At 40.3% G+C, this 18,625-nt stretch overlaps 1 protein-coding gene across 2 annotated transcripts in view; it reads left to right on the forward strand.

Annotated features, from left to right (window-relative positions):
• triob (trio Rho guanine nucleotide exchange factor b) overlaps positions 1-18,625 on the forward strand; it is a 112,024-nt gene that overhangs the window by 16,063 nt on the left and 77,336 nt on the right. Inside the window, exon 1 of one of the 2 annotated variants that reach the window (XM_084943773.1) lies at positions 17,070-17,092. The exons of the other annotated variant lie outside the window; for it this stretch is intronic. The gene's annotated coding sequence lies outside the window, so the exon portion shown is untranslated. Of the gene's footprint in view, positions 1-17,069; positions 17,093-18,625 lie in introns of those variants that run through there. 2 annotated transcript variants of the gene reach the window in all.

The following is an 18,625-nucleotide window of genomic DNA, read 5'->3' on the forward strand; positions in this document are numbered from 1 at the left end:
GTTAGTCGATTGTGAGACACAGTTTTGACCTGATGTTTTCCAACTGGGTCATCCAGGGATGAAAAGAAGACTGCTTTTCAATTGACCGTTTGGGCTATTATTCCCAGTTGCCAGAATCTGAATGGGTGTTAATGTGAAAATGATTGGAGCTAGCCAGCTAAATCCTGTGAACTTTGAACTTCATTCCTGAAGCTGACACGAAAAAAATTAGAGCTGCATTGGTGTCTTTGTGTTTCTGTGAAAATCGGGCAGAAATGAAGAAATTGAGCTGCTCACGGCGAATCAAAGGTAATCAGATTGTATTGGCCGCTTATGGCTGATTGTTCATTGTTCATTCTCAATTACTGTGAAGAAAATCATCTTGCTGTTGAATTAAGTGTCAGGTTAGCAAATTGCCTGTAGCAATCTATTACACTGTAACATGAAATTGCAGGTGTCCTTGTGGAAAAGCTTTTGTGCTGATGTGGTGCATTTTAAACATGTATTGTGAATGTTAATGAAGAATACAAGCTTTTACCTTTTACCTGAGTATGTCTGCAGCCCTGTTAGATAGAAAGTGCAAGAGGGTTAAGAATTGTTTAAGCCCGTGTGTGCGTGTGTGTGTATATCAGTGTTGGTCAAGTTACTTGAAAACAGTAATTAGTAATTAATTACTGATTACTTTGCCAAAAAAAGTAATCCCGTTACTTTACTGATTACTTATTTTCTAAAGTAATTAGTTACTTAGTTACTTTTTAAAAACATGATACACGACCTGAATACGTAATAACACAATAGGCCTTCCAGCCCAATTCTATTTTTTATGCATAATCCGTCCTATTAAATTGAATCAAATGGAAAGCCTCTTTTTAAAAATTGTATTATGAGATCTTTTAATTTTAAGCACATTGCATTAAGCAAAAAAATTAAATTACATGCAACAGTCTTTGACTTGAAGAAATTCTTTAACATTTAAACCTATTTTCTGCATATTGCAGCATATAAAATAAAATAATGTTTTGTGTTTACACTCACTCTTTCAAATAGATGCAAGTAAAACACAGCAAAAAATAAATAAAATCAAAGATTCAGCAGCACTAAGTCCTGTCGCTCTTAAATCTACAGTGGCTTGCAAAAGTATTCGGCCCCCTTGAACTTTTCCACATTTTGTCACATTACAGCCACAAACATGAATCAATTTTATTGGAATTCCACGTGAAAGACCAACACAAAGTGGTGTACACGTGAGAAGTGGAACGAAAATCATACATGATTCCGAACATTTTTTACAAATAAATAACTGAAAAGTGGGGTGTGCGTAATTATTCAGCCCCCTGAGTCAATACTTTGTAGAACCACCTTTTGCTGCAATTACAGCTGCCAGTCTTTTAGAGTATGTATCTACCAGCTTTGCACATCTAGAGACTGAAATCCTTGCCCATTCTTCTTTGCAAAACAGCTCCAGCTCAGTCAGATTAGATGGACAGCGTTTGTGAACAGCAGTTTTCAGATCTTGCCACAGATTCTCGGTTGGATTTAGACACCAGACAGGTCAGGGATAAAGTTATTGAGAAATTTAAAGCAGGCTTAGGCTACAAAAAGATTTCCCAAGCCTTGAACATCCCACGGAGCACTGTTCAAGCGATCATTCAGAAATGGAAGGAGTATGGCACAACTGTAAACCTGCCAAGACAAGGCCGTCCACCTAAACTCACAGGCCGAACAAGGAGAGCGCTGATCAGAAATGCAGCCAAGAGGCCCATGGTGACTCTGGACGAGCTGCAGAAATCTACAGCTCAGGTGGGGGAATCTGTCCATAGGACAATTATTAGTCTTTAGAACTTTTTGGACAAAATGCAAAACGCTATGTGTGGCGGAAAACTAACACCGCACATCACTCTGAACACACCATCCCCACTGTTAAATATGGTGGTGGCAGCATCATGCTCTGGGGGTGCTTCTCTTCAGCAGGGACAGGGAAGCTGGTCAGAGTTGATGGGAAGATGGATGGAGCCAAATACAGGGCAATCTTGGAAGAAAACCTTTTGGAGTCAGCAAAAGACTTGAGACTGGGGCGGAGGTTCACCTTCCAGCAGGACAACGACCCTAAACATAAAGCCAGGGTTTAAAACAAAACATATCCATGTGTTAGAATGGCCCAGTCAAAGTCCAGATCTAAATCCAATCGAGAATCTGTGGCAAGATCTGAAAACTGCTCTTCACAAACGCTGTCCACCTAATCTGACTGAGCTGGAGCTGTTTTGCAAAGAAGAATGGTCAAGAATTTCAGTCTCTAGATGTGCAAAGCTGGTAGAGACATACCCTAAAAGACTGGCAGCTGTAATCGCAGCAAAAGGTGGTTCTACAAAGTATTGACTCAGGGGACTGAGTCCCACTTTTCAGTTATTTATTTGTAAAAAAAATGTTTGGAATCATGTATGATTGTCGTTCCACTTCTCACGTGTACACCACTTTGTGTTGGTCTTTCACGTGGAATTCCACTAAAATTGATTCATATTTGTGGCTGTTATGTGACAAAATGTGGAAAAGTTCAAGGGGGCCGAATACTTTTGCAAGCCACTGTATTTTCACCTGTTTAGCAGGAGTGGGGATATCGGAGGTTTGCCCGGTGCCGCAGCGGTCATGTCAGTGGGAGGATCCTGAGGTTTCTCTGTAAATTTCACATTCCTGTGGCAGCTTCCTAGAAATAAGTTTTATTCCCACGCAGAGTGTACAGTGGATGCTAATGTTTTTGTCACTTTTTACAGAATAAAACTTAAAGTAATGTCAGCACATCCACGCTTTAAACGCTGCATGGTCGCACTCTCTCCCACACTCCATATTTTCCATTGTTGATCTGCGCACATCTGTTGCTGCCACGGGCGTCACATGCTTGTACGGCATCGTCATGAGACACTATCACAAACAAAATCACGATGGTTTAGTAAGGCAGTAACACATGGGAAAGTAACAGTAATCTAATTACTTTTTTGCAATAGTAATCCCTTACATTACTCGTTACTTGAAAAAAGTAGTCGCGTTACTGCCCATATATTGCAATATATTACATTTTCTCACCGGTTTTTGCAATTAAAATCCACAAAGGTAAACTGTGTGAATATCTGTTTTATCTATTAAGATAAAGTTCTCAGTCCATTCCTTTTACTTCACTCATTTTGTTTAAGATAAAGTTGGATTGTCAAGCAGGCAGACTGATCAACACTATCATTATGACCTATCATAAGTATTACAAGCACCTGATAAACTCTTTGTGTTACAGTCTAGTCCAACTTGGATGCAAAGAATGGAAGTGCATGTGGACTACCTTACTATTGGAGATATTTTTGAACATAAGACAGCAGTAGCCATTCCTTTGTGAGATAATGAGCTGATGGTCACATGAATTATTGGCCCGTGATGCTCACATGTTGTAAGTTACAGCAATGTAGCCCTTTCTGCTGCACTCAAGCTTTCCTCATTGTTACAATTTACTTCTCCGTAGAGCCTGGGTACAGCAGTTTTCATGAAAAAATTAAATGTTGTGAGGATATAACAAAAGCTGTGGTTTTCCCACATCTTTGTATGGATGCAGGTTCTTCCAAATAAAAATATATATAGAGAAAACCTAATGTTTTATGGTAGCATTGGCATATGAAATGGCATCCTAATGAAGAAAAATACTGGATGAAGTCGCTCAATGAAGATATTTGCAGCATCGTGTGGGCCAAGCAGTGGTTCAGAGAAGGGATTCCATTATTAGAATCACACTTATAGCCAAAAAACAGAGCCATGTTAGGTAATATTACATAATCTGCATACAGCTATTTTTGAACAACAATAACAGCCTGTTTCATTCATTGGGAGATATGCTGCACATTTCATAGAAAGAGAAGATCGATCAGTTATGTTATCATTTAGGTTAAAAAGTGTAAATAATGCTGGGAATTGGTAGATTTTTAGGTCTTGCTTTAGTGGTGAGTGATGTTTCTGCATCCCATAAACTCATGCTAACTTCAACCTTTCTTCAACATCAACCTGCCTCGTCTGTCTGATCTGCCAGCACTCATCTGTTCCACTGGTAGCATGCAGTGCCACACAGGGGCAGGGATCCATCCCGCATCCAAACATTGGTGCTTTTATTCTGCACATACTGTGGAGGTTTACTTCCTTGCTTATATTATCACTTTTCTGTTTTATTTAATTTTTATGCATTGATTTATGCATTAACAGGATTGAGCGTTACAAATTCATTTCAATTTGTCATAGAAGAGGAGATTAAAAAAATGCATTACTTACAGCCGAGTTTGTAGAAGACACTTAACCACAAAATCACAAGTGTCCCCAAAACACTGTTGCATGCATATGGATTTACAGACTAAGCATGCTTAGCGTAAAGTGTTGGACTATTCCCCAGATATGCTGAGGCTCATTCCAAAATAATCATCTGCAACAGTAGCCAACTGCCAGTTTAGTCAGGATGATTTTCATCTCTTTTTCTGGCCTAATAATTTCTAGCGCAGACAGTCAACAGTGAATTAGATGAGAGCGATTTTCAGTCTTATACTTGTTGACTGAAAAAAAAACAACAACCCTCCTCTCCTCCATTCCTCTCCTCTGATTTCCTCCATATGTTTCTGTTCAGTTTAATTCAGCTGTGAGCTCAGTCTCCCATTCTGCCCATACTGAGCTCACTGTGTGGTTCCTATTGAACTAGGCTTTGAATGCTAACCATGTGCACCACGGGTAAGACGGGCAGGCAGGCTCACTCAGACACACACACGCACACACACACACAAACTTCTAAGCAAAGAGGAAGTGGTTTTCTCTGGAGTTCATTGGATCTTTTTTTTTCTCCCCTGCAAAGGCCAGGATTGGAAACACGAAACTCTGGAGTGTAGAGTGTGTGTGTGTGTGTGTGTGTTTGACTGTTTGATTGTTTACTTGCTCTTTTTTCTATCTGGTATCTAAATGAAACTTTAGCTTCATTTGTAATTAACTTCAACTTAAATGCAGAGAACAGACCAAAAGGGTGAAACAAAAGGTCATGAAAGCTCTAATAAAACAGGCGGCATGAGGAGACAAATGGAAGGCAGCTATACTGTAACCTAAGTTAAGTCTGTAAGTTCACAGATCTACTTCCACAGCACACAACGCGTGTGTTTAATATTGTGGTTTAAAGAAGGGGCTCTCTGAACCTAATTTGAACTATCGTAAAAGCAGATGACTAATTAATCTCACACCTATTGTGTATTCAACAGTGTGCCATAACATTTTATATCTGTCAGTGTAGCTTGTGCTATAGCCTGTGCATAGTGTGGTTAACATCTATGTGTGTAACAGCTATGGCATACTTACTGTTTAGTATGGCAGGTAGACCTTATACATGCACTACTATGGAACAGGGACTTTGCAAAGTGTTCACTGGAATGTGTAATGAATCACAGCCTCTCAATAATATCGTGGTTTAGAGTTAACTGACTCCCGTGCCGCTACATAGTTATTAGAGTTAAAATGACCAAATTCTTCCTGACAGCTACACACACACACAAACTCGTGAGATATGATAAAAGAGAGGAAAGCCAGTTAGACTCCCTGTGGTGTCTTACACAGAGACAGCTGGACTCTGCACTCTGCAGTGTGTCTTTGTGAACCTTCTGTGGATTTCTGCATGTGGATGTGTGCATCCTGACCTCTTTTGTACGTGTGCGTATGTGTTTGCGCAGACGACCTTAATTGGATCATGCTGTAGAACACTGGCTGTCTTTCTTTTCTTTTTTTTAAGAGCACAGCTTGCATCCTTCTGTGACAGGATATCAACATAATGATATCTGTTTGGCTGTGCCGCATTTCCGATGGCTGCAAATAATAAGACAATCGAATCCAAAAAGTTTCTTTTTCCAAACCACACTCTGGCTTGTTTAAGCTGGAGCCTATTAGTGAAATGTAGTCTTGTTCTTATTTAATCCATGCACACTGTAGAGTAGATGTTTTTGTCAGTTGATAATGAATTTTGAGCATATCTTTAAATATCTGTATTACTACTCTTAAAAAGAGTTGGACAGGTTTACTGGAGTTATTAGTTGCTGTCAAAAAAGCTGTCATTATTTGAATAAAAGGATGATGATTAAACTGATTGAAAATGTGCATGTTTTAATGGGTCCAATAGTGTCTGAGATTTATTTTAAAACGTAATAACCACGTAAATTGTAGGAAGTAAATGTGATTGTTTTCTTTATAAAATCTTTCTTTATACAGTACTCATTGTTATCATAGAAAGGCAATGATGTAGGTAGGTACCATGTAAAAATAACCCACATTACATCTGGAAATTTACCACCTGACCATTTAGAGTTACCCTACATGTTTGAATGTGTTGCTCTAAGGCAGCTGTCCCCAACATTTTTTGTGCCACGGACCGGTTTATGTCCGACAATATTTTCACGGACCGGCCTTTAAGGTGTCGCGGATAAATACAACAAAATAAAACCAGTACCTGTACCAAAATAAAAGATTTATTCATAACACGTGGGAAAAGACCCAGGGAAACCAAGTTAACGATAAAAACGATAAAACAAAACAAAACAAAAAACGCTAAAATCACTGAAAACCATAAATTTCACACCCAAGCCTCAACTCTCGCGGTCCGGTACCAAACAACTCACGGACTGGTACAGGTCCGTGGTCCGGGGGATGGGGAACGCTGCTTTAAGGGATTTCAGAGCCATCGTGTGGGTGGTGCAGTGGTTATCACTGTCACCAGGAACTTTTCTGCTTGTACCTCTAGGTCAGCTTGAGCCTTTCTGTGCATATTCTCCCTCTCTTAAAGTCCAAAGTGAGGCACGTCAGGTTATTTGGTGGTTCTAAATTGGTTGTAGGATGTCAGAGTGTGCATGGTGCACCTTGCTTTTAACTCTGTCAGCTGGGATCAGCTACCACTCCCTCTCCACAACCTATGGACATTCAGACACCTCCAGCTACACCCCAACACTATGACCAATATTCCCTTGAGGATTAGGTCATTCATAGCTTTATTGATATTTGTTTTCCTTATTACCATGTGCTGCTGATCGGGTTTCCCTGACACATACAAACACGCATGTTAAATGCAGAAATTTACACCGCCGTGCTGTCTGCTAATTGGTTCCATCTGTTGTGAACTGTATCTGGCCTGACGTTCAGGCAGTGAGTTCCTCTGCACGTTTTTTCCCCCTGCACCGTTAACGTCAGGTCCACTCTTTTCATCAGAATCCTCTGTCTGCAAAACTTCATGTTAATAGTAATAAAATACAGATGTATTCCAGACAGCATTTCATTAGAATTTAGATGCTGCAGCTCATCTTCAGCAGCTTAGATCCCACCGCGCCTCCTCCCTATCCTCCACACCATCATATCATTCTTACTTCTCACATCATTATCATCTTGTCCTCTGTCACTTAGCCGGCCTTTTCCTGGAGAGCACTGAAGCATAGGAAGTCAGGGTTTCCATTCTTATCACCCATCCACTCGCCATCAACCTCTTCCCCCTGCGCATCAGCCAATTGCTTGCTGGAAATAGCCATCTCGGGGGAGGGGCTGAACAGGAAGGGGGTGGGGGGGTGTATACGTGTGCTTGCTGGTTGCTGCTTGATTCCAGGGATATAAAGGATGCTTGGCTGCTCCGAGGACAGAGGAATATCATTGCAACGCCTGCTCCATCCTTTTCAAAAGGACCATAATTTCACTTTTTGATGCTTGAGCTGCTGCAGGAGCAGTGCTGATTTATGATTTATGACAAAACATCTGATTTCCTGTTCTAAAATTTCTCTTCATTCATTCAAGTGAGCAGTGGGAGCATGATGTTGGATTTGTTGATAGTAGTTGCATCTGTGCAGTGAACTGGATCATTTTCATGCTGGAATACTGTAGTCAAAGGTTTGTTGCACTGCAGAAATGTGGCAGTTGGACTATTATAGTGATTCCACAGTTCAGTTCAGGCATTTAAGCACATGCAGCGGAACTAATAACGACAGTTTCTTATGAATTAGATTGGTTTATACCCTGCAGGTTTATACTAATATGGAATCAACACAAGATAAGAGTTGACACCCACTAGAGCAGTGTTTATAATGGAGAGAAACCCAGGTGGTAACGGCTTTAGTTGTTGAAACTTGAAACTTTTTTTTTTAAATGAGAGAGGCTATACAATCTACTATCCTCTGGCTGGAATCCCTCCTGTGCTGGCATGTTGCTTGCTTTGTTGGTCAGCTGACTGACCATCGGGATCATGTCTGTAAAAGCTTGTAAGTATGATATGATAAAACAAAGCTAGACTGACTTGTTTCAAACACAGCAAAGAAAAGTACAGGCTTTGAAATGTTCATCTATTGTTATGTTTGTTTGTTTTTGCCGATTAATCCAAAACATATGCCTAATGCCCATTAAAAAAATGCATTATTTCCATTGGCAGCGTTTGGATTCTATTAAACTCTGCTGAGCTATGCTTAGAGCTACTTCTCAGCAGTGTCACAACCACCTATTTTTGGTCTGCTGGGTAACTAATGAATGCATGTGAGTCACGAGGCCTTGCCTATCCTCTTGCAAAGGGTTATGTTTACATAGAAAGGGGTGTGACCACCAGCAAGACCATATATAAAATCTATAAAGGTGTAGCATATCACTTTGCCAGCAGTTCTCAACATAAAAGACAAGTAATAGAGCTGAACCGACTTCAAAGTGAAGATACGAACTTTGAGCGAGCAGCTGGAGTCCACGGTGGTGATTAAATTCATTTTTTTTTAGGTTTTTAGTTAAAGAGTGGCAACTTAGAGGATACCGGTGAATGTTCACCAGGGGTGGAAGTACAAAAGAGTACTCAAGGTGGTCAAGTTATCAGCCAATGATTTATGCTCAAAGTTTGCCAACAGTGGCTAATATTAGCCACCAAAAACTTCTGTTTGCACCTGAACAAGTAAGCCTGTAGCTGCTCGGCATATCAAATAACCTGTTCATATTACTCATTGATCAAAACATGAGCAGACAGTGAGCTGTGACCTTCTTGGCAATGGGGAAAGAAAAAGGGTTTAGTGACCTGTAAGCTTATAATATGTAAGCTGCTTGTCAATACGGTTTTATACGGCTGGATTATGGGAATATTAGGGCCATTAATGTTGGGAATGTCTGCTTTATTGGTTTCCTGTTACTCATTTAAATTTTGGGAGGAAGCGTTTTTAAGTCGCGCTGTGCTAACTGAAGACAGAAACGCCTGATTTTCAAAGCAGAAAGCCACATAATCAAATCATTTTTTCCATTTTCTCCCCCCTCTCGACATGGCTGCTGATGCACGTATTCTGTGACAGAGTAATAAGTTGTCAGCGCTGTCGACGTAATTTGCCGAACCCAAGACTGATGATATTCCTTTCTTCCAGCGTTAAATGAAAATGTGTTTTTTGAATGACGTCTAGAAATCAAACGCCGTAGCTGAATACTAAAGCTCAAGACGAAAGCGCTCAGCCACTCGCAGTTTTTCCCTGAGGATGCTGCGTTCCACGTTAAAATGTATACTTTAAAGGCGAATATTTTATTCATCATGGCATCTTGGTACAAAAGCCTTTCGGCTTAGAGAAGGAAAAAAGAGCAAGATGCCAGAGTGTAGGCCCAGGATGTTAAAGAAATCATGCAAATAAAATAATTAACTTGCCCACTGTAATTAGTGGCTTTAGGCGGATTAAGACTAATCAGTTAACAATTCCAATTCATGGCTTTCATGTTGAAAAGATGTTGGAGCTTAAAAAGTGATATATCTCTTTGTTTTTTGCTGGTAAGGAGTTTCCTCCCAGAAACTAATTGGATAAATGCTATCTTCTCAGTTTTAAAATATGTTTATTCCTGCCACTGAATAACTGATAAATGCATCTAGTGACCCCTACTGTGTGAGTGTAAAGAGTGCAGGGACTTGTGTTTGTCCCTCCCCATCTCGTTCTCTCTTTTTCTCTCGCAGTAATACTGTCATTTTATGTGTTATTTGCGTGTAATTTTGCGTATCTGCTCCGTGTTTAGTTCATAGGTGCGGTTTGTGTTTGTGTTTACTATGGAGAAGTCGCGCTGCTAAAAACAGAAAGCACGTATAACATGATTGTGTGTTGCATCCTATCTATATGTAGTCAGGGTGGAGTCTGGATGCAGATGTGGTTCTGAGTTGAGCATGAATTTGAGGCCCCCAAAGTCATAAAAGACCAAAAATGAAATGGCTAGAAGAGAGCAAATTATGAGGAGGCACAAACAAATCCTGAAGTCTTCTTCTGTCTTTTCTCTTATCGTCCCCTACTCCTCGCACCCTTACTTTCTCATCCCCCCTTTCCTCTCAGAGGATGGTTACAAACTGAGACAGTCAGGAGCCTGAACAAACCCTGGAAACATCTAGATGAGATTAGATTTGGGACTGCTCAACTGTCTGAATTGATGTGAAATTTTTCCCTCTGTAGAAACACTGTTGTAAATCAATTGGCAAGTTGCAAATATACTCCCACCAGTAAGTGCTGCTTATTCGCTGCATGCGGGTATTTTTTTCACTGCAAAATGTAGCTTTGTGCTCATGCAAAAGAGTGTTTTTTTGTTGCTTTTTTTTTTTACATCATTTATCTGAAGCAGAGAGCAAACATGTCACTTTTCTCCTCCTGGTGACTATTGACCACTCTGTTGTGGGGAATCTGTGCATCACTTGGGTATCCATGCGTGTACAATAAGTCAGATGTTCCATAAGATAGTGCGGTGGCGCCTGTTTTTCTAAGCCAGTTGTTTTTCAGGGCTGTGATAACACTGGATAACCATGGGACCCGGTCGGGGCCTCCTGCTGTAGCCCCGTAGTTCCGTGTTTGCTGTGTGTGTACTCAACAGGACACTGGTCTTTGTTGAGGACAAGTCTAGTGAAAATCTACTCACTGGGGGATAGGGTTAGAGGCGATGGGGAGAGGGAGGGTATGACTGGAAAGAGACTGTTTTGGATTGGGGAAAAAAAGGCAAGGAAGGGCGACGGTGCGATAGGAGAGGGGTAACAGAGAGGGGATGTGCTTAGGAAGTTGGCTGCAGAGGAGCGAAGGATGACAGGAGAAGAGAAAGTGATGCATCTGTGCAACAGGAGCTCATAAACAGTCCAAGCAAACTCCCCCTGGACTACATTGACACACGCACACAGATATACATTAGTAACAGTAATGTGCACACACGTGTCTTCCTCTGTCTTCCTCTGGGAGCAGACTCTGACTGCCGAGCTTGTAAACAGGAACTATCCTGCTTTTAGCAAACTGGAGCCCTGCAGGTGCTTACACACGTCATCAAAAAAAAAAAGCTGGATTCGCCTATGATAGTTTTTATCTGTTTTGCTGGATTTGTTGAGACACAAATTGCAGGACCGGATTCTCTGTTTATCATTCGGCGCTCTGTTAGAGGTTTTCTTTACAGATACTGTTTACAGAAAGAAATTACCAGTTGGCGAGCTCTCAGCAGCACTTCATTTCACATTTTGTCTGTTGTTTTTTTACTTTCCAAAAGCAGCTACCAAGGGAAAGACTGGACAGTAAGCCACTACTGGATTCTTTTAAGCATTCCTTTATTTTTTTTTTAAGCTTGTTTACTAAAGAATGTTTTGCAGAGAGTCACGTTCACAGCTTTATGTCAGCGAAGTGTGCCAGACGTCTCCGGTGCAGAGTCGAGCGTCATCACGGTGCTCGCGCTAATGACTAGCTTTTAAAGCTCATCACGTGTTAATTGTTAGTTTTGTCCCTGAGGTTTGTAGGAGTAATTAATCCTATTATCAGAGCTCAGCTGTCGCTCTGTTAGTGCTGCTGTCAGCCCAAGTCGTGAGTCGGCTGATCTGATAGTTCTTCTTTCTGTGCCGTTCCATACAAGAATGCACTTATTGCCTACTGTGTGTGTGCATTACGCATGTCCAGTATTTTGTATTGAGATAAATCATCATCAGTTTACAAATTCTGAGCACATTTTAATGAACACACTTTTACTTTCCACAAACCCCCCATTTTTCAGTGTGTTTTTGAAAACCTGGGATGTAAACACACCTGTCTCCAAAGCAAGGGTCAGTGTCTGTTGTTTAAATGTGATATTGGATGTAAATAAAATAGATGTGACAGTCAGCACAAAAAAGATTTTTCATAGTTCGTGTTTGAAATAGATTTTTTTTACATTTTCAAATGAAAATAATTGAATACAATTCAGTTGGCTACATACTGACATTAGAGGACAAAGTACTGATCCCATCATGCTAGTATCAATCAAATACCAACATGGATCTGCATGGATCACGTGGTTTTATCAGATATATATGTAGGTGGCGACCATGTGACGGCCCACTTTTGCTCTCCTACACTTTAGCAACCCACATTTGTACACTTGCACTATTAAAGTATTTTCAAGCATCAGATTTGGAAGAGCTTAGAAAAACAAGTGCCTTCCCCATCTCTCTCTTTCTCTCTCTCTCTCTCTCTTCCGCTCCTCACCTCTCTCTCCCACCGTCTGACATCATCGTTTCAAGTCCCATCTGCTTCAGGCCACAACTGTCTTGATGAATGAGGGACAGCTGACACGGTGTTGTCTCGAGCACTTTCTTTCTATCTTTCTCTTTCTCCTCCTCTTTCTCTTTTCTGCCCCCCTTTCTTCTGAGGCAGTTAGTGACACATCAGACCACAGCGGCGCTAGCTCTCTCCACTCATCCCTCTCGCTCTCTCCCTCCTGCGCCCTGCTTGTCGAGTGTTATTTGGTCTGCTGTGTTTTATTGGCCTGTTTTTTGTTGTGCAGCGGGACAATCGGGTGGTTTGGTTAGAGGAAACTGATGAATGGCGCATCCAGAGCTGTACAAAGCGTCCTCCTCCCCGCTTCATTGATGTGTTGATGCGGCTCAGCTGGCTGCCCAGTGAGTTCGTACTGTGTACTGTTGTGGGTTTGCAAGCAGACAGATGCACATGGGCGCTCAGCACTGAAAAGGACATTCAATCTTCTTTATAGTCCCTCTCCCAGTGACTGCTTCTCTTGTGGTCTTTCTCTTCTCCTTTGCCCTCCCTCTCCCTCTCTCTGCTACAGTAGCTGTGTAGCATGTAACATGGAGTCTGTTTGGAGGTCACAGAGACGCAGTTTAAAGGCTACAGGAAGCCACCGTGAATAGTTCTTTTGGTGAACACATTTCTATGAATGAAATTCTACTCTAAGTGACAACTTATTAACATAGATCACAATTAGCTTTGGATGGCCAGTCTTGGTATAGTATCCTGATATGGCAGATATGACTGATATATCAAGTATGCATCTTTTACAGCCCGACAGATAAACATCCGCTGATATTTTCTTGTCTTTCAAACACATGTATTTCCTAACGTTTGTAAAGTGTACGTATTTATGAGCCCTTTTTAAGATTAAGACAGTTTAAAAATATTCTTGTTTTAATATCACAACAATTCATGGATTTCTCATTTATCATCTGCTTGTGGTGTTCGTGGGCTCTTTTTGAGATGTGTTGCCAACAAAGACGTAGCAGAACGCCCTTGAAGGATGGTTGAAGGATGTTTCTCCCGTCTCTTCTTTACCTTTTACATTGTCATTTATCTGAGATTATAAATGTCAATACTGATAAATTGGGAAATAACTAATACTGGTTGATATATTGGTTGGGCTTGAGTCGCTTTTAATTATTATTTTTTAATTTTTTATTAACCAAAGTTGACCCAAAGTGCTTTCCCATTGTAGTGATCCACGTGGGTCAAGAATACACACAATATGTAATCCAAACACAGAATAGGGTGCACACAGGACTAGGAGTGAAATTTCAAATATGAAAGCTGCATTAAAGTTAATGCAACTATAGAATAAATAGATGAGATAAAAGATACAAATATATATCACTTCCTCTTAACAACCATTAATTATTCCAGTAGGACCAAATAAGGATAGTTTGATTAAAGCACAAAGCAGTTCTGGACAGATTTACCACACTGCTTGTCACAGTCGTTGCTTATCAAACGAGTGAGTGAACAAGAATGAACCAAGTTGTGAAGAAAAGGAAACTGACAGGATAAAAACAAAAGGGCAAAGAGAGCTAATTAACTAAAGTGATACAGTGTAAAAATTACATTCAAAATGTTAATACAGACACAAAATGCGTGTGCAGCAATTAAATTCATAACTGCTGCTTTTCTCTATTCCCTCTGCTTGAAACTCATGAAATGTGATCCGTAAGAAATACAAAAACTGCAGTTGGAAACAATCTGAATGAGAGACCTTATCTAATAACCGTCTTCAAATAATTTACTTTTTGTATTCAGTTATCTGTTAAAGTGTAACAACTAGGGCTGCCACAAACGATTATTTTGATAGTCGACTAGTCACCGATTATTTTTGCAATTAGTCGACTAATCAGATCATGCATCCATTGGACATAAAAGTACAGCTTATTGCAGCAGCAGCATCTGCTCTTATATAACTATCATTAGCTTACAGCTTTAAGTGTTTAAGGTCTGTGCTAACTAAAAATAAAGACAAGATGATAGTTTATTAAATTGTAATGAAATTTGCAGATTGTTTCGGTGAAGTTTAATAAACTCCTTGCTATCTAAAATATAACGGGACACCGGAGTATATTCTCGAGCATCTCACACTTCTGATAATCAGTTGTCTGCTTGACGTTTATTCAGCTGTGTAAAAACTATAACTTTAATCTCAGCCAAACCAATTTATTCAGGAATAAATAAAATACTAAAAAAAGCCAAACAATAACATTTTTAAGTTATCTAAGTGACTTATATATGTTTAACCTGAGTAGCGAAAGATGGCGGTGGGTTTGAAAACGATTTGCTGGGAGTCCGGGGTTCTCACGGCTCTAGTGAGCCTTGCCCCCGGCTAGCTATCAAGCTAGCGGGTAACAGATGTCAGAGCGCTTTTCAAAATATGTGGTGTCTTGATAAACTGAGCAGATATTTGAGGTTTACACAGCTACATTCTCGCCTGAAAATATGTTAAACGTTTATTTTGTGACCCAGAAAAAATAATAAGAGTAATATTAAAACTAACTAGCTGCCGCCATTGTTGGAAACTGAGCTATGAATTCTGGGACAGAGCTACTTCTTCTTCTTCGGGGTTTAACGGCAGCTGGCATCCTTGTACATGCAGTGCTGCCATCTTTTGTTTCAGTCCGTTATTACACTCTTAAATCCTACTACTTATTCCTGCGTCTTTTGTGATCTTACAAAGCTTCAAACGACGCGTCGACTATTAAATCAGTCGTATTTTGATAGTCGATGTAATCGTGACTAGTCGACTAATCGTGGCAGCCCTAGTAACAACACAATTAATATTGACCTAATATACTGACATATACACATTGTGGCAAATTTCAGTACCTCAAAAACCCGGGTTAATTGTAATTAGCATATTTATAGAAAGGCGACGCAGTCCATGCCTAGAAGGTAATGCTATTGGCTGTTAGGTTGTTGTATATCTACAGCTTGAAAGGCCTGACCTATTACACACACTCATCTGTCAGCATGTCACTGACTCCCTCACCGAGAGGTGACAATCCCTCTCAGTTATTTATTCCAACAGGATCAGTCACATATATGTGACCTGGCCTTCTTGCTTTCACATGCAGCAGGGACAGACCTCTCTTTCAGCTCATAGAGACAAGACGCTGTCAGCTTTCACGCTCTAAGATAATACTTGTAGATCTAAACCAAAACAAAGCACGGTTAACCCTCAGGTTCTGTGCGCTTAGATAACTATTTAATTCAAAACCCCAGAGAACACATTCAGCACCTCAGAGGGTATAAATTCCTCACAAGTTAGAGGAAACCGAAAGGATCGCTGCCTTTCGAAGCTCCTATGAGACCCCGGGTTGTTATCTGTGACTCTGGATATGGCTAGTCTGACCGTGTTATTCCGGTTGCACTACATGGGCTTTCTCAGGGACAGGAAAGGTCGGCTGACAGCGGAACCGCATCAGGCAGCTAACAGAGTCGGTAGGTGCACCCAGAAAGTGCTGCTGAAAGAATACTAAAGATGTGAATGTTAGTATTCACATTTCTTGTCTTTTTTATGGCTTTCGTGTCAAAAATGTCTGCACATGCTAAATTTCAATGTCATGCTTTATGTCTAGATAAAGTCTTTGCTGCGGCTTGAATGCTGATGCACGCTAAGCACACTTTTGGTTGCTGGATCATGTGTTTTTGAGCCTCTTATTTTTCAGTCTTATCTAAACTTTCTTTACAATTTGTAAAAAAATAGAAAATGCAACAGTTTGGATGGATATTAATACAATTTATCCCGATAGGATAGGAAAACAGCAAGCTAATTACTTTATGCATCAATGTTGCTTCAGTTATTTTGAGGTTTATTAACATGACGCAAGGGCTAAAATATAAAAGCTTTTCACACAAATGAACAAACTGATTATTAGTGTGCGTGCATGCTTCATCAATCAATTTTAAAGACTAACTGTATCAGGTGAAGAAGATCCAAGTCCCAGCAGACACACTGTACGTAAATACACTTGAAGAGATGACAAGAAGGACATTATTTACATTAAGGGCCCTGAGGTGGCCCACTGCTAACGCTCATAGCAATAGATTCTGAGTATTAGTCAGAGAGCAGATTACAACCAATCATTATTAAAGCCTATTTCACTCACAAATCCACCAGCTACAACTGTTTGGCTGGCTTAACCCTAGCCAGGCACACAGGGTGGGGAGAAACTATTAAATGCAAAGCAGCACTTGTTACTAAATCTTGTTTTGGGGAGGGGTTAGTGACATGTGGGGAGACATAGTGAAGAAAAGCCAGTTGGTGAAGGCAAAAAGAAGCTGGCAGTGTCTTTGGCTTTCTGCAGCTCAGTGGGTGGCGGGGCGTTGACCAATATATGGCACGGCTGTTGTTTAGTTGCCTCCTCACCATGCCACAGTGGTATAATCAGAAAGCTAGAATGGGTAGGGGCGATAGCCACTGTAAATTTTGATAGGATGTAGTGTAGGACTATATAGATTGGAATGGTTTGCTGCTGGATTTAGTTTACCCATGGCAGTGCTGGATAACCACAGCTGGCAGTACGCCCAGGCTGGAAAAACCCTGATCAGGCTATCAGGTAGAGTATTGTTTATTATAAATGTATTTTGTTATGCTTATCCAAAATCCTGTGATGAGACAGGATGTGTGGTTAAAAAATAATAATGTCCACGAAGAGATATTTACCAAAATTCATTCCGATCTCTAGAGATGTATTTATTTTCCCTCCTTATTTAATGTTCGTGATCAGGAGCCTCATTAGGCCTCACAATGCTTTGTCAGTTGTGATGTTTGTGTCCCATGATTAGTGCAGAATGGCTTTAATGCAATACAGCTGTATCAAAGCAGTTCCCAAGAGAAATAAATAATAGGAATGCATAGCAAACCAATTCAAAAAATGCACACTAAATGATACTATTGTGAAGATTATAATTTAGATTTTTTTTTTTTTACTTTTTTTTAACTGAGGTTATGTTTTTAAGCCTGTGGTTTTATTGAGCTGTGTTGCTCTTTAGGTCACAGGAGCCAAGATGTAGGGGTTTGTGTTTTGATGTTTATGGCAGTCGGAGGGACAAGAGAGTCTGTCTATGTGTACATTGTCGGATGCTTGAAAAGGTTATCATTTTCCTGTTAAGTAGGTAGCAAGAGTGATTGAGACTAAGAACTGTAAGCTATATTACCATATAAATAGGAAGAAAATGAAAATACTGTCTTATATTTGTTTATTGGGTGTTAAGGGTGCATTATGAAAATCAAGACCACACCTAAATAGTCAGTCTGCACATCCACAGTGGGTCAGAGCCATGTGTTGAAACAGATTGACCAGTACAGCTGGTCTTGATGGAAAGATTCACATATTGTGCATAGCATTGGGATGGTTTTAGTTCCTTAATATATTCCTCTAATGCCACTAGAAGAAATGACAGCTACCCATCTTTTTGTAGTAAAAACCATCTTTTTTTTCTTCCTCCACACTAGTTTAATCAGAAGATTGAGTACCTGTAGGGGTAATGAATGCAGGTGTCTGAGTAGATGACTTCTGAGGCGATTAGGAGAAGTGGTGCGATTTGTCACGATGGGTACACAGCAGAGTGAGATCCAAACAGAGCCAGCTGAGGGAGGATATATAAAGCCGCTGGCATAGTTTAATTTAAAATACATACACTAAGGCAACGCTCGGATCAATCTTTGCACCTGAGACTGAGTGAGCTTTTGTTTTGTATAGTAAAGCGCTCTGACCTAGTCTTTTGGCCCGATGATCAACAGTACTGTAAAAGCATGAGTATGTGTGCACTGTGATGTTCTGATGAATGTTATTGAGGGAAATTAAAGCAGTGACAGGCCCATCAAACTTGATGCAGATTTTCAAAACTTTAAAACCCCCTTCATGCTGCAGCACTTTAGATGTCTCATTTTTATATTCTGTTATGGCTCTCCTGCCCTATAAAAGCTGGATAGATGCAAAATGCTGAGCGCTTCCAATCGAAAGGCCGTCCTCTGTTGCTGACATCGCCTGGATCAAAAACCTGATGCTGTCGTCCTGCATCATTTATTTCAGCAGCAACTTTGCCCACACCCCAAGATTTAAGACTAAACTAAGTAATGCCAAACA

This window comes from Perissodus microlepis, chromosome 11, assembly GCF_051167445.1.
Source record: "Perissodus microlepis isolate ML-2025 ecotype Zambia chromosome 11, ASM5116744v1, whole genome shotgun sequence".
Lineage (NCBI taxonomy): Eukaryota > Metazoa > Chordata > Actinopteri > Cichliformes > Cichlidae > Perissodus > Perissodus microlepis.